The 13284-nt window shown below is 43.7% G+C and overlaps 2 non-coding genes across 2 annotated transcripts; both read right to left on the bottom strand.

Moving 5' to 3' along the window:
- Positions 1-403: 403 nt before the first annotated feature.
- On the bottom strand, positions 404-478 carry LOC123109137 (small nucleolar RNA SNORD36). The gene has a single exon (XR_006452432.1). It is a non-coding gene; the product is annotated as a small nucleolar RNA SNORD36 (small nucleolar RNA).
- Positions 479-670: 192 nt separating this feature from the next.
- On the bottom strand, positions 671-748 carry LOC123109146 (small nucleolar RNA SNORD36). Its single transcript, XR_006452439.1, has one exon. It is a non-coding gene; the product is annotated as a small nucleolar RNA SNORD36 (small nucleolar RNA).
- Positions 749-13284: the final 12536 nt, after the last annotated feature.

Here is a 13284-nt window from a genome sequence, read left to right as displayed (position 1 = left end):
CAGGACAGAAAATGTATTTAAAGACCACAATACAATGGCTCAATGCTTGAAGCTTTTTTGCTTACGATAGGAGATTATACAAAAAAGAATACAAGATGCCTCTGAACAGGAGCAGAGCAGGTATAGAGCACCTATGTTAATGTCGCCCATACAATTTATTTAACTCTTAGGTTCATATTAAATTCAAATAATCTGGGACGGTTCAACAAACTACAACACAGCACAGCAAAAGTACAACATATGCTAGTAATCATATGAATCGTCATCTGCTATAGTACAACATATGCTGGTAAACAGAGTACAACATATGATAGAGCACCTATGTTGACACTCTGTTTACTTTCAAATCATCATAAGAAACTACAGCACAGCAAGAGTAGCAGATGACTGGTTTGTGATGGGCTGAGTATCAGGTTTAAAAAGCTCGATTTTCAAACATCAAATGTATCAGAATAATCATATGAATCATCATTTGCTCAGCCCATATACCAAGTGCAACTACTTCATCATTCTAGGTAAATTAAGATGTTAAATGACTAAAACTAGTAGTATGCTACAATCATATGGTACTGGTTAACAAATGTGACCAGAGGACTACACTTGAACACATCACTTGCAATGCCTACTGGAAGGAGCAAGTGTATAGAAGAAAACAAACATTAGATAGGCTGGCCATCAGTCTTAAAAACCTTGATTTTGTATTCCTCAAAGAGAATCTCGGGAATATGTTGTTGTAGCATCATCTGACTAGCCAATCCATCATTAACACACATGCACACACAAAGCAGAGAACGATTTGAAATCAAATGCAAGAATTGCTGCAGCACATACAACTAGCATGTTACAGTTTGTGGGTGATGGTGAAAATGCATGTGAAGTGCATAAATCACAAAGGGGTGTGTATAATACACACCATCTTTGTCAGCAAGCAAACCAGACAGGAATAGAGCATGTCAACTACTATAAAGCACAATCACTAGCATGGTGGTGAGCCATTCTTCTTGCAGGTGCTAGACGCCCCGCCTTATAGCGTGAGTGGAGGTAGCACGCAATCTGCACCAACAAAGCACCAAAAACAACGTCAATCCCCTGCTTCACAGTCTCACAGACAGCCAAACCCTCTTAATCCTAAAAACAAAAAAGGCGTCAGCACCACCGAGGAGGAGGATGCACCGAGATGAAGGTGAACTTCTGGGGTGGCATGCCGATGCCGATCTCCCTGAAGTACTGTCCATTCATGTAGTTCTTGAGCGACACGATGCCGCCGCCGAGGAGGAGGTGCTGCTGTGCCTCATCGCCACCAGAGAGGCGCTTGGCGACGTGTATGTTCGGGTTGACAGGGCGCTTCTTGACCCTCTTTCAATTCAATAGATTCTGCACAATTGAAATCAACAGCATGAGACAACATATTCAGCCATAATCTTAAAATCCAAATTTCACATGAACTAATGGGAAGGACAACCACATGGCAACAACAATTTGAAAAGGGAATCAAGTAATGCTGAAATATAATACCAACTTAGAAAGCATCAGAAATAAGCAACATGATAAGTGGTAGTTCTAAAGTATAGAAAGATGTCAAAGTGACGAATACATTATCTACTTATTGGCAACACTCTGCCAGTGCCATGACGTGTGCACAGGAAAACAGTTTTTTCACCAAATAACCCAGCAATAAAGAAACTAGGGATGTACAATAAGTCAATCTAACTAAAAAATAAACCCAATTGATAGCCCCACAAGCCCGTAACTGCAGATGACTAGACAACGTGATCCCTTGCATTTAGCAAGAACATGACGCACAGCATTGACAACTGAACTGCTTCTGTTGGATCTGAATTTGCTGAATTATCGAACGGCCTAAGAATATTTTAGTTTAGTAAACTGTTATGTAGTTTCTTGGCTGTAGATAGATGGAGTAATGGACAATGTTAGTGACAGGATCATGGATTCCCTAGTAACAAGCATGCTGATGTGGTCTAGTTAAGTCACCATCTCAACTAGACATATATCGAGCATGCTGATGGGGTTCTCATATCTCAATCTGGACATATATCGAGCATATCTCATTCGGCGGATAGGAACACAGGACGCAGAGAAAAAGGTGAGTAACCAAAGCAGATTATGGACAATTTCGAAAATCGCAAGCAGCGACTAGTAAGAAAAAAAGTTTATGCAACTAACATGTGTCATTGGCTGATTATCTATCTGCATAATCGGCTTCAGTAAGCCCAAAGTAATCAATTCCGACTGAAGCAACATGATGATCTATCTTTATAGGATCTATAACTACTTCAGATCTTTGCATATAGAACTTCCAAGCCTTACGAAACAGACAACTTTGGCAATGCATCCAAGCTGTTTGGTAGCAAACCACTTATGCCCAAACCGTCGGTTCCACTCAAAAGACTAGAGTAAAATGAACCATCATCGGTGGTGGATTCAGGCTGAAACTAAACCATATATAAAAACCCTATCAACAATTACATGGAAAAGAAAGCAAAGCAAAGCATCTCAAAGATATCAATGTTTGTCTGTTATAAGGCCCTAAATCTAAATGGTACCAGCGACGACACGTCAGGCTTCACATTACATTATTGCCCAAGCCTGGTAGTATCTGAGGGGGCCTTGGTTCCTCTTTCCTGCCGTCGGTAGAGCACTGCACAAGGAAAAGGCTGCTGATAAGCGACAGTGCAACACATACCTCCGTGTTGGGTGAAAAACACAGCACTAGTAGAGCAAGGGAACATCAGCAGCTACCTGGTAGCCAGTGTTGCTGGTCGCCATCTGTACCGGATTCAGCAATTGCACCAAGGATAGTTGAGGTAATAGCACTACTGTTGCCAGGACCAGAAGAGGACATCCATGGCGCGCTAATGCGGAGAAGGAGCAACTATGGAGGCCGTCGGCGTCGTCCTGGCCGATGGCAGACTGTGGACGCACCTGGAGCTCGCGCATGAGGGCGCCGCATGCCGTCTCCATCTGCAGGAGTTGGTCGTTGGGGGGACGGCCGCCGCACATCCCATCCACGGCGACGGTGCCGCGACCTGCGAGGGGACCGAATTGGGGGGAATTAATTAGGGCCATCCACGGCTTTGGGTTGTACGACAAACATGCTCACTCACCAGTGTGCGGTGACTCGGCGGGGTGGAGGAGCAGTCGACGGGGGCGGGCGGTGTGATTGGTGTGGGGATGGGGATGGGTGCGATGGAGGAGGAGGAGGCTTGATTTGGGCATGGCGTTGTGGCTGGGTGGGGTGGGGAATCACCGCGGCCCGATCTCCGCCCGCTCCGACGAGATCGAGGGGAGGATCGGTGGAGCTGGCGGGGAGGAAGGGGACGGGATCGAGAGGAGCTAGGGTTTGCGTGGGTGAGGAAGGGAGGGGATTGGGGAACGAGGGAAAGAAAGGAGGCGGGGGGTGGATGGAAATTGACCTGGAGGACATAGCTAGGGTTTCAGGGTTGGTGTGGATGGGTCGAGGACAGCCGTTGGATCCCCGAGCATCCGACGGTGTTAGATGCACGATCCGCGTGATATGTCCACAAACCAATCAGAATGCAGTACGATGTTATGACCATCTAAATTGGTCGTAGTTGACTTAAAATAATGTGTTAAAATCATTTAAGCTACTTTATGATCTGAGAAATTCTATAAAAAATGGAAAACCTTCTCATTGTGTCACCAAAATGTGAACAAGTTTTCAGAAAAAGTAACAACATGGAATAAGATAAATATCTTTAAAAAGGTGTCGTCGAAAATGAGTTTTTTTGCAAAAAAAGCATTTTCCCTTTTTCGAGTGCCCAAAATGAGTTTTTTGTGCAGGACCTACAATATATTTATTGCAAAATTGGATGAAATCAATTTTTATAAACTATTAGGCCATATTTAATGCACAAATGACCAAATAGTTGGGTGTCAAAAGATTTTATCCACCTCTGGTAAAAAAGACAAATTTCCGTTGATCCAGCTGGAAGCGGATCAAAAATTTGAACTACAACTGCCTCATAGTTTGCTCTTTATTTTTTCCCAAAAATCATTTCTAGGTACATAAGTATCTATTTAATTAGAGAAACACCAAAATTTTTCCAAGATTCAACCACTAGCTAGGAACGGTCATGCCCGCCGTTTTGACCGCATTTTGAAATAGACATGAAAAAATAAAAAAAATAAAAAAATAGGAAACCTTCGCATTGTGTCATTATATGTGATCATGTTACTAGGAAAAATGATAAAATTGTAATACGGTAATTATTTTTAAAAAGTGTTCCCAGAAACGAGCTATCATGTGTGGAGATCAATGGCTTTCAAGCCAAATGATCAATCTTATGGCCACATTCATGGCATAGTTTGTTCAAATAATCTCATATTGTGCACAAGGGTGCATCTTGGGATGACAAACAATGTTGCCTAAGGGAGTTTTCATTTTCTTTTCACGGAAAATTCATTTTCCATTTTTCGAGTGCCCGAAATGAGGTTTTTTTGTGAAGTAACTACCAAATAAATGTTGTAAAAATGGACCAAATCATTTTTATAAAATACTAGGACATGTTTAATGCACAATTGACACAATGGTTGGGTGTCAAAAGCCTTGATCCACCTCTGGTGAAAAAAACCAATTTCCGCCGATTCAGGAGGAAGCGGGTCAAATTTGAACTGTAGCTCCCTCGTAGTTTGCTCTTTATATTTCCAAGAATCATTTCTTGGTACATAAGTATCTATTTAATCAGAGAAACATCAAAAGGTTTCCATGATTCAACAACTAGCTAGGAACGGTCAAGCCCGCCGTTCTGACCGCATTTTGAAACGGGTATAAAAAGTTCAAGAAAATCAAAAAATTGGAAAACCTTCGCATTGTGTCATCATATGTGACCAAGTTTCTAGGAAAAATAATAAAATTGTAATAAGGCAATTATTTTTTTAAAATAGTGTTCTTAGAAACGAGCTATCATGCGTGAAGATTCATGGCTTTCAAGCCAAATGATCAATCTTATGGCCACATTCATGGCATAGTTTGTTCAAATGATCTCATATTGTGCACAAGGGTACATCTTGGAATTCCAAACAATGTTGCCTAAGGGAGTTTTCATTTTCTTCGCACAGAAAATTCATTTTCCATTTTTCGAGTGCCTGAAATGAGGTTTTTTTATGAAGGAACTACCAAATAATTGTTGCAAAAATGGACCAAATCAATTTTATAAAATACTATGCCATGTTTAATGCACAATTGACCCAATGGTTGGGTGTCAAAAGCCTTGATCCACCTCTGGTGAAGAAGACAAAATTACGCCGATTCAAGAGGAAGCGGGTCAAATTTGAACTGTAGATGCCGCATAGTTTGCTATTTATTTTTTCCAAAAATCATTTCTAGGTACATAAGTATATATTTAATCAGAGAAATATCAAAAAAATTCCAAGATTCAACCACTAGCTAGGAACGCCAAGCCCGCCATTTTGAACGTATTTTGAAACACGCATAAAAAATTCAAAAAAGTCAAAAAATTAGAAAACCTTCGCATTGTGTCATTATATGTGACCAAGTTTCCAGGAAAAATAATAAACTTGTAATACGGCAATTATTTTAAAAAAAGTGTTCTCAGAAACGAGCTATCATGCGTGAAGATTCTGTTGGAAATATGCCCTAGAGGCAATAATAAAAGTATTATTATATTTCATTGTTCATGATAATTGTCTTTTATTCGTGCTATAACTGTATTATCCGGAAATCGTAATACACGTGTGAATACATAGACCTCAATATGTCCCTAGTGAGCCTCTAGTTGACTAGCTCGTTGTGATCAACAGATAGTCATGATTTCCTGGCTATGGACATTGGATGTCGTTGATAACGGGATCACATCATTAGGAGAATGATGTGATGGACAAGACCCAATCCTAAGCATAGCACAAAGGTCGTTTAGTTCGTTTGCTAGAGCTTTGCCAATGTCAAGTATCTCTTCCTTAGACCATGAGATCGTGTAACTCCCGGATACCGTAGGAGTGCCTTGGGTGTATCAAACGTCACAACGTAACTGGGTGACTATAAAGGTGCATTACAGGTATCTCCGAAAGTAGCTGTTGGGTTGACACGGATCGAGACTGGGATTTGTCACTCCGTATGACGGAGAGGTATCTCTGGGCCCACTCGGTAATGCATCATCATAATGAGCTCAAGGTGACCAAAGTGTTGGCCACAAGATCATGCATTACGGTACGAGTAAAGTGACTTGCCGGTAACGAGACTGAACAAGGTATTGGGATACCGACGATCGAGTCTCGGGCAAGTAACGTACCGATTGACAAAGGGAATTGTATACAGGGTTTGATCGAATCCTCGACATCGTGGTTCATCCGATGACAACATCGAGAAGCATGTGGGAGCCAACATGGGTATCCAGATCCCGCTGTTGGTTATTGACCGGAGAACGTCTCGGTCATGTCTACATGTCTCCCGAACCCGTAGGGTCTACACACTTAAGGTTCGATGACGCTAGGGTTATAAAGGAAGTTTGTATGTGGTTACCGAATGTTGTTCGGAGTCCCGGATGAGATCCCGGACGTCACGAGGAGTTCCGGAATGGTCCGGAGGTAAAGATTTATATATGGGAAGTCCAATTTTGGTCACCGGAAAATGTTCAGGATTTTTCGGTATTGTACCAGGAAGGTTCTAGAAGGTTCCGGAGTGGGGCCCACCTGCATGGGGGGACCCACATGAACGTGAGCAGTGGGGGAAAGGCCCCACACCCCTGGTCAAGGCGCACCAAGATCCCCCCTTAGCGGGAATAAGATCATATCCCGAAGGGATAAGATCAAGATCCCTAAAAAGGGGGGATAACAATCGGTGGGGAAGGAAATGATAGGATTTCTTTCCTCCCACCTAGGCCAACGCCCCAATGGACTTGGAGGGCAAGAAACCAGCCCCTCCACCCCTATATATAGTGGGGAGGCGCATGGGAGCTGAACACAAGCCAAGGCGCAGCCCCTCCCCTCCCCAACACCTCTCCTCCTCCGTATATGCTTGGCGAAGCCCTGTCGGAGTACTGCTGCACCAACTACACCACGCCGTCGTGCTGCCGTTGGAGCAATCTTCCTCAACCTCTCCTTCCCCCTTGCTGGATCAAGAAGGAGGAGACGTCTCCCGTCCTGTACGTGTGTTGAACGCGGAGGTGCTGTCCGTTCAGCACTTGGACATCGGTGATCCGAATCACGTTCGAGTACGACTCCATCATCACCATCCCCTTGGCTAGCTTCCGCTCGTGATCTACAAGTGGTATGTAGATGCAAACTCTCTCCCTTGACTCGTTGCTTAGATGAACTCATAGATGGATCTTGGTGAAACCGTAGGAAAATTTTTAATTTTCTGCAACGTTCCCCAACAGTGGCATCATGAGCTAGGTCTATGCGTAGTTCTCTTTGCACGAGTAGAACACAATTTTGTTGTGGGCGTGGATTTTGTCATCTTACTTGCCTCTACTAGTCTTTTCTTGCTTCGGCGGTATTGTGGGATGAAGCGGCCCGGACCAACCTTACACGTACGCTTACGTGAGACCGGTTCCACCGACTGACATGCACTAGTTGCATAAGGTGGCTGGCAGGTGTCTGTCTCTCCCACTTTAGTTGGAGCGGATTCAATGAAAGGGCCCTTATGAAGGGTAAATAGAAGTTGACAAAATCACGTTGTGGTTATTCGTAGGTAAGAAAACGTTCTTGCTAGAACCCAATTGCAGCCACGTAAAAGATGCAACAACAATTAGAGGACGTCTAACTTGTTTTTGCAGCGATTGATCATGTGATGTGATATGGCCAGAAGTTGTGATGAATGATGAATTGTGATGTATGAGATCATGTTCTTTGTAATAGGATTCACGACTTGCATGTCGATGAGTATGACAACCGGCAGGAGCCATAGGAGTTGTCTTTATTTTTTGTATGACCTGCGTGTCATTGAAGAACGCCATGTAACTCACTTTACTTTATTGCTAAACGCGTTCGCCATAGAAGTAGAAGTAGTCGTTGGCGTGACAACTTCATGAAGACACGATGATGGAGATCATGATGATGGAGATCATGGTGTCAAGCCGGTGACAAGATGATCATGGAGCCCCGAAGATGAAGATCAATGGAACTATATGATATTGGCCATATCATGTCACAACTATATAATTGCATGTGATGTTTATTATGTTTATGTATCTTGTTTACTTAGGACGACGGTAGTAAATAAGATGATCCCTTACAAAAATTTCAAGAAGTGTTCTCCCCTAACTGTGCACCGTTGCTACAGTTCGTCGCTTCTAAGCACCACGTGATGATCGGGTGTGATGGATTCTTAGGTTCACATACAACGGGTGTAAGACAGTTTTACACAGCGAAAACACTTAGGGTTAACTTGACGAGCCTAGCATGTGCAGACATGGCCTCGGAACACGGAGACCGAAAGGCCGAACACGAGTCGTATGGAAGATACGATCAACATGAGAATGTTCACCGACGATGACTAGTCCGTCTCACGTGATGATCGGACACGGCCTAGTCGACTCGGATCGTGTAACACTTAGATGACTAAAGGGATGTCTAATCTGAGTGGGAGTTCATAATTTGATTAGAACTTAATTATCATGAACTTAGTCTAAAACCTTTGCAAATATGTCTTGTAGATCAAATGGCCAACGCTCATGTCAACATGAACTTCAACGCGTTCCTAGAGAAAACCAAGCTGAAAGATGATGGCAGCAACTATACGGACTGGGTCCGGAACCTGAGGATCATCCTCATAGCTGCCAGGAAACAATATGTCCTAGAAGGACCGCTAGGTGACGCTCCCGTCCCAGAGAACCAAGACATTATGAATGCTTGGCAAACTCGCGCTGATGATTACTCCCTCGTTCAGTGCGGCATGCTTTACACCTTAGAACCGGGGCTCCAAAAGCGTTTTGAGCATCACGGAGCATATGAGATGTTCGAAGAGCTGAAACTAGTTTTCCAAGCTCATGCCCGGGTCGAGAGATATGATGTCTCCGACAAGTTCTACAGTTGTAAGATGGAGGAAAACAGTTCTGTCAGTGAGCACATCCTGAAGATGTCTGGGTTGCACAACCGTATGACCCAGCTGAACATTAACCTCCCAGATGAGGCGGTCATTGACAGAATCCTCCAGTCGCTCCCACCAAGCTACAAGAGCTTTGTGATGAACTACAACATGCAGGGGATGGAAAAGACCATTCCTGAAGTGTTCTCGATGCTGAAGTCAGCAGAGGCTGAAATCAAGAAAGAACATCAAGTGTTGATGGTCAATAAGACCACTAAGTTCAAGAAGGGCAAGGGTAAGAAGAACTTCAAGAAGGACGGCAAGGAGGTTTCCGCGCCTGGTAAGCCAGTTACCGGGAAGAAGTCAAAGAATGGACCTAAGCCTGAGACTGAGTGCTTTTATTGCAAGGGGAAGGGTCACTGGAAGCGGAACTGCCCCAAATACTTAGCAGATAAGAAGGCCGGCAAAACCAAAGGAATATTTGATATACATGTAATTGATGTGTACCTTACCAGTACTCGTAGTAACTCTTGGGTATTTGATACCGGTGCCGTTGCTCATATTTGTAACTCACAGCAGGAGCTGCGGAATAAACGGAGACTGGCGAAGGACGAGGTGACGATGCGCGTTGGGAATGGTTCCAGAGTCGATGTGATCGCCGTCAGCACGCTGCCTCTACATTTACCTACGGGATTAGTTTTGAACCTTAATAATTGTTATTTAGTGCCAAGTTCGAGCGTGAACATTGTATCTGGATCTCGTTTAATACGAGATGGCTACTCATTTAAGTCTGAGAATAATGGTTGTTCGATTTATATGAGAGATATGTTTTATAGTCATGCTCCGATGGTCAATGGTTTATTCTTAATGAATCTCGAGCGTAATATTACACATGTTCATAGTGTAGATGCCAAAAGATGTAAACTTGATAACGATAGTCCCACATACTTGTGGCACTGCCGCCTTGGTCACATTGGTGTCAAGCGCATGAAGAAGCTCCATGCCGATGGACTTTTAGAGTCTCTTGATTATGAATCGTTTGACACGTGCGAACCATGCCTCATGGGCAAGATGACCAAGACTCCGTTCTCCGGAACAATGGAGCGAGCAACCAACTTATTGGAAATCATACATACCGATGTGTGCGGTCCAATGAGCGTTGAGGCTCGTGGAGGATATCGTTATGTTCTCACTCTCACTGATGACTTAAGTAGATATGGGTATGTCTACTTAATGAAACACAAGTCTGAGACCTTTGAAAAGTTCAAGGAATTTCAGAATGAGGTGGAGAATCAACGTGACCGAAAGATAAAGTGCCTACGATCAGATCGTGGAGGAGAATATTTAAGTCACGAATTTGGCACACACTTAAGGAAATGTGGAATCGTTTCACAACTCACGCCGCCTGGAACACCTCAGCGAAACGGTGTGTCCGAACGTCGTAATCGCACTCTATTGGATATGGTGCGGTCTATGATGTCTCTTACTGATTTACCGCTATCATTTTGGGGATACGCTCTAGAGACAGCTACATTCACTTTAAATAGGGCACCGTCTAAATCCGTTGAGACGACACCGTATGAATTATGGTTTGGGAAGAAACCTAAGCTGTCGTTTCTAAAAGTTTGGGGATGCGATGCTTATGTCAAGAAACTTCAACCTGAAAAGCTCGAACCCAAGTCGGAAAAATGCGTCTTCATAGGATACCCTAATGAAACTGTCTGGTATACCTTCTACTTAAGATCCGAGGGCAAAAATCTTTGTTGCCAAGAACAGATGCTTTCTGGAAAAAGAGTTTCTCTCGAAAGAAGTAAGTGGGAGGAAAGTAGAACTCGATGAAGTACTACCTCTCGAACGGGAAAGTGGTGCAGCTCAGGAAAATGTTCCTGTGATGCCCACACCAACTGAAGAGGAAACCAATGATGATGATCGAGGTACTTCGGATCAAGTTGCTACTGAACTTCGTAGGTCCACAAGGACACATTCCGCACCAAAGTGGTACGGCAACCCCGTCCTGGAAATCATGTTGTTAGACAACGGTGAACCTTCGAACTATGAAGAAGCGATGGCGGGCCCAGATTCCAACAAATGGCTTGAAGCCATGAAATCCGAGATAGAATCCATGTATGAAAACAAAGTATGGACTTTGACAGACTTGCCCGATGATCGGCGAGCGATAGAAAACAAATGGATCTTTAAGAAGAAGACAGACGCGGATGGTAATGTCACCATCTATAAAGCTCGACTTGTCGCTAAGGGTTATCGACAGGTTCAAGGGATTGACCACGACGAGACATTCTCTCCCGTAGCGAAGCTAAAGTCCATCCGAATCATGTTAGCAATTGCCGCATACTATGATTATGAGATATGGCAGATGGACGTCAAAACAGCATTCCTTAACGGGCATCTTAAGGAAGAACTGTATATGATGCAGCCGGAAGGTTTTGTCGATCCTAAGAATGCTAACAAAGTATGCAAGCTCCAGCGATCCATTTATGGGCTGGTGCAAGCATCTCGGAGTTGGAATATTCGCTTTGATGAGATGATCAAAGCGTTTGGGTTTATGCAGACTTATGGAGAAGCCTGCGTTTACAAGAAAGTGAGTGGGAGCTCTGTAGCATTTCTCATATTATATGTAGATGACATACTCTTGATGGGAAATAATATAGAATTTCTGGACAGCATTAAGGCCTACTTGAATAAGTGTTTTTCAATGAAGGACCTTGGAGAAGCTGCTTACATATTGGGCATCAAGATCTATAGAGATAGATCGAGACGCCTCATAGGTCTTTCACAAAGCACATACCTTGATAAGATTTTGAAGAGGTTCAAAATGGATCAGTCCAAGAAGGGGTTCTTGCCTATGTTACAAGGTGTGAGATTGAGCTTGGCTCAGTCACCGACCACGGCAAAAGATAAAGAAGAGATGAGTGTCATCCCCTATGCTTCAGCCATAGGATCTATTATGTATGCCATGCTGTGTACCAGACCTGATGTAAACCTTGCCGTGAGTTTGGTAGCTAGATACCAAAGTAATCCCGGCAAGGAACACTGGACAACAGTCAAGAATATCCTGAAGTACCTGAAAAGGACAAAGGACATGTTTCTCGTTTATGGAGGAGACGAAGAGCTTGTCGTAAAGGGTTACGTCGACACTAGCTTCGACTCAGATCCGGATGACTCTAAGTCACAAACCGAATACGTGTATATGTTGAATGGTGGAGCAGTAAGCTAGTGCAGCTGCAAGCAGAGCGTCGTGGAGGGATCTACGTGTGAAGCGGAGTACATGGCAGCCTCGGAGGCAGCGCATGAAGCGATTTGGGTGAAGGAGTTCATCACCAACCTAGGAGTCATACCCAATGCGTCGGGGCCAATCAAACTCTTCTGTGACAACACTGGAGCTATTGCCCTTGCCAAGGAGCCCAGGTTTCACAAGAAGACCAGGCACATCAAGCGTCGTTTCAACTCCATCCGTGAAAATGTTCAAGATGGAGACATAGAAATTTTCAAAGTACATACGGATCTGAATGTCGCAGATCCATTGACTAAACCTCTCTCGCGAGCTAAACATGATCAACACCAGAACTCTATGGGTGTTCGATTCATCACAATGTAACTAGATTGGTGACTCTAGTGCAAGTGGGAGACTGTTGGAAATATGCCCTAGAGGCAATAATAAAAGTATTATTATATTTCATTGTTCATGATAATTGTCTTTTATTCGTGCTATAACTGTATTATCCGGAAATCGTAATACACGTGTGAATACATAGACCTCAATATGTCCCTAGTGAGCCTCTAGTTGACTAGCTCGTTGTGATCAACAGATAGTCATGATTTCCTGGCTATGGACATTGGATGTCGTTGATAATGGGATCACATCATTAGGAGAATGATGTGATGGACAAGACCCAATCCTAAGCATAGCACAAAGGTCGTTTAGTTCGTTTGCTAGAGCTTTGCCAATGTCAAGTATCTCTTCCTTAGACCATGAGATCGTGTAACTCCCCGATACCGTAGGAGTGCCTTGGGTGTATCAAACGTCACAACGTAACTGGGTGACTATAAAGGTGCATTACAGGTATCTCCGAAAGTAGCTGTTGGGTTGACACGGATCGAGACTGGGATTTGTCACTCCGTATGACGGAGAGGTATCTCTGGGCCCACTCGGTAATGCATCATCATAATGAGCTCAAGGTGACGAAAGTGTTGGCCACGAGATCATGCATTACGGTACGAGTAAAGTGACTTGCCGATAA

Source organism: Triticum aestivum, chromosome 5A, assembly GCF_018294505.1.
Source record: "Triticum aestivum cultivar Chinese Spring chromosome 5A, IWGSC CS RefSeq v2.1, whole genome shotgun sequence".
In the NCBI taxonomy this organism is placed as follows: domain Eukaryota; kingdom Viridiplantae; phylum Streptophyta; class Magnoliopsida; order Poales; family Poaceae; genus Triticum; species Triticum aestivum.
Note: the sequence above shows the minus strand (reverse complement) of the source record. Positions and strands in the feature narration are given on the sequence as shown.